Source organism: Elephantulus edwardii, unplaced genomic scaffold, assembly GCF_000299155.1.
Source record: "Elephantulus edwardii isolate Elephantulus edwardi_28Jun2011 unplaced genomic scaffold, EleEdw1.0 scaffold00044, whole genome shotgun sequence".
Taxonomy (NCBI): domain Eukaryota; kingdom Metazoa; phylum Chordata; class Mammalia; order Macroscelidea; family Macroscelididae; genus Elephantulus; species Elephantulus edwardii.
Window position 1 is genome coordinate 5,298,657 of NW_006399794.1, and position 3,823 is coordinate 5,302,479.

At 41.5% G+C, this 3,823-nt stretch overlaps 1 pseudogene; it reads left to right on the forward strand.

Moving 5' to 3' along the window:
* Positions 1–1,810: 1,810 nt before the first annotated feature.
* LOC102852596 lies at positions 1,811–2,503 on the forward strand (annotated as a pseudogene).
* The last annotated feature ends 1,320 nt before the right edge of the window (positions 2,504–3,823 follow it).

Sequence of the window (3,823 nt, forward strand, 5' to 3'; positions counted from 1 at the left end):
TCCTGTAGAGGTTATAGTCAACCTTACCCCAAAGCAAATGGGATCTACTCAAATGAATATAGAAGCAAATGAGAAGTAAAAATGTATTGACTTTTAAAGACAGATAATAAAGATTTCCGTTCTGAAAAAAAAGGATTGGCTATTCTCACCATTCCACTAGCTTTAAATTGGGCAAATTCAGAGACAGGAAGCAGTGTACATTTTTCAGGGCCAGAGATTTCCTGTGTCAGCCAGACCAGGATTTACACAAGAGCAACAGCAGCCTCAGCAGTGAACCACAGCCAATATGAGACAGGAATGACTTGGGACTGCTGCCTTATAAAGCCAGAGCCAGAGGCCTTCACTCAAGCTTGATTGAGGGTTGAGCAGAAACACCATAATTGCCAGGGCTAAAGGAACTTTATAACACTGACCTGAGCTGTAAGACTGTAGGTCAAAGGATCTGTAAGCACACTTGAGCAACTATCTGGACTGAAGGACTGCCTCCTGCTGCCATCCTGAATTATAGCTTGTCAACTTCCCTAAGAAACCCCAAAGCCATGGCTATGGTTCTATAAAGTCTATGTAATCATTGCAACAGATTTTTGGACCCAGTAGAGCAGTAAGATTGGTATGGGAGTTAGAAGTAGGTGCAGGAGAGTACCTGATAGGAATTACTTTTATACTGTGGATATTGTTAATGGAGATTATTCCCTTTTGTGGAGTTAGTAAGAAGTCAGGCTCAGCCAACTTCATGCTATCTAAACTCTTTTTTCACAGTTTTATCTCTTGGAATTAAGGATTATGAATTTAAAGTCTCAACTGGATTCTTTATGCAGTAGATGTCTTGTCAGATTATGTTTTTTTGTCCTTTTTTTCCTAGTCAGATTTCATGCAAAAGTTTATTGAGAGTAACATCTATCAAAGTAAAGGAACTGGACAGGTGGAGCTAATGGATATGATGTAGACTAGACAAAATTCTGCCAGCCCTTACTCCAGCCTTCTCTCCAGCCCTGGAGAAACTTAACCTGTTGGAGGTGTTTTGGAAAAAATGGCCATGTCTTTGCACTGTCACTTTGTATAATCCTTGGTTGGGATTGCCTTTGGAAGAAAGTAATCTGAGTGTTACCACAAAGAAGTTAACGGCTTGTGGTTGTCACCTGACCACACTCCTTGCAGCTGGTCCATAATCAAGGAAGATTCTGAGCTGTTCTGATTTGTTACAAAGAGTGATTTATTTATGTATTTATTTATTTATTTACTTATTTCTTAGATAATTCCATTTCTCTGGAAGCAAGAGCGGCATCCACTTCCGAAATGGCTTGCCTCCGGAAACTCTATGTATGAGCAGTGCTCAGACCGTTCATTCATAAGGTCGCTATGAGTTGTCTACAACTCGACGGCATCAAACAACAACAACAATTCCATTTCTACTAGAACATCAAAAAGAGTTTCACATAGAGATTGGTACAAATCACACTGGTTAGTATTTTCAAAAGCCATATCCAAGCATTTATGTATTAACATCTCTATTGCTCATGGGTCTCCTTCAGTGAGATTTATGGCGTCTGAAAACCTGCTGGAGGGTCAGCTATGAATGGTTGGGTTGATTCCCACTAGATGACACACAACAACTCTTGTTTAAGGATGATTTATTTTAAAAATAGTTATTGGCATCTTCTCTGAGAAAACACCAAATGGCAGATGATGCTGGTAGTAGGAGAGCCTGAAAGTCCCGAAGGCCCTGCAGTGGGAGCCCGGGACAGTTTCAGGAGGCTTCTGCAACAGACTGTGTGGCCATGGAAGAGGGCCCAGAGCTGAAAGAGGCAAAACAAAGGACAACGACTGGCTCCTGGTCACCAATTGGGCCATCCAGTCAAAGATATGAAGATCAAGTCCTTGGAAGAGATCTATCTCTCCATCAAGGAGTCTGCGATCATTGACGTCTTCCTGGGGATGTCCCTCAAGGATGTGGTCTGGAAAGCTATCCCTGTGCAGCAACAGACATGTGCAGGCCTGTGGACCATGTTCAAGGTATTCATTGCGAATAGAGACTATAGTAGTCATGCTGACTTGGGTGTTAAGTGCTCCAAGAAGGTAGCGGCTGCCATCCGTCAGTCTATTACCCTGGCCAAGCTCTCCATTGTCCTTGTGTGGTGTGGCAACTGCAGGAACAAGATGTACAAGACTCACAAGTTCCTGAAGGGTGACGGGGAATGCTGTTGCTGCGTGTTGGTGTACCTCATACTGGCAATCATCTTGGCCCTTGTTGCCCAGCTGCATCTGCTGGCTGGAATTGACAATTGCTACACCTCAGCCAGGGGCTGCACAGTTACCCTGGGCAACTTCACCAAGGCCACCTTTGATGCCATCTCTAACACCTGCAGCTACTTGACCTTGGACATCTAGAAAGAGACCTGTGTTCACCAAGTCTCCCTAGCAGGAATTTACTAACCATCTTGTAAGGACCTGTACCAGAGTCTCTGCACAGAGGACCCAGGCTCCAGCCATGGGCACCACATAGTGGGTTTTGTATAACAGAAATTTGTGAATTAAATTTTTTAAAAAAAAGATGATTGGAGTGAAAGTTTACAAAGTATATTCATTTTCCTCACAATAATTCATGCACATTTTGTTTTCCAGCATCAATCACAATATCTGATCCATTCATTCATTCCACATTGTCCTCTCTTTCAACCATCCCAACAAGTGTCCATTGTCTATCAATTAATTTTCTGCTTCCCTCTTCCCCTCTCTAGTAATCATATTAGATTGATTGTTTCTGTATGTAAACCTTTCTTAAGCCTTTTATAAAGCAGTCCTATATAGTATTTGACCTTTTGGACTGACTTGTTCCGCTAAGCATAACACCGTCTAGACTCACCCATTGCGTTTCACAAATCTTTCATTGTTTTCCAATGTTACTTAGTACTGCATTGTGTGAATGTTCCATAGTTTCTCTATTTAAGGATGATTTATAAACTTTATTTTTATTTTTATTTTTTTTTTTTGTAATCACCTGGTTTGGGGCAAAACATATGTTGTACTTTAATTATAAATAAAGTTACATATATGTAAACTCCAAGATAAAATTTTCTCAATTTTTTTTCCACAAAATCATTCATATAGTGTCACTTTTTGTGCTACATAAAAAGGAATAGAGAAGTGGGGAGAGGACAGGGTAACCTAATACCATCAAGATGGAAGACACAGGTGTGAAGTGTGTTCTTTGGATCCACTTTTCTGCACATTCCTAGGACTAGGAGCTACAAAGAGAGGAAGGATGGCACCACAACTTTGTTGTTTTTGTTGTTAAGTGCCATCAAGTTGAGCATGACTCATAGCAACTCTATGAACAAAAGATTTGAACGCTGCTCTATCCTGTGCTATCCTTACACTTCCTGACACAGAGGAGCTCATTGCAGCAGTCATCATATCAATCCACCTGGTTGAGGGTCTTCCTCTCCCTTGCTGACCCTCCGTCCTTGCCAACATCACGCCCTTCCCAAGGAATAGTCCCACCTAGTAACATATCCTAAGTATGTGAGGCGAAGCGCCATCATTCTTGCTTTCATAGGGCACTCTGGCTGCAATCTCTTCATGATACATCTATTTGTTCTCTTAGCCATCTATGGGATGTTCAGTGCTCTTCTCCAACACCACCACTCAAAGGTTTCAATATTTTTTTTGTCATCCTTATTCACTGTCTAGATCTCAGATGCAAAACTAGTGATTGAAAAGGCAATGGCCTGAATCAGATGCACCTTAGTCCTCAAACTGACATCACTACTCCTCAATACTTTGGAAAGGTCCCTAACTTCAGTTTTTCCTAGTGCAATGCGTC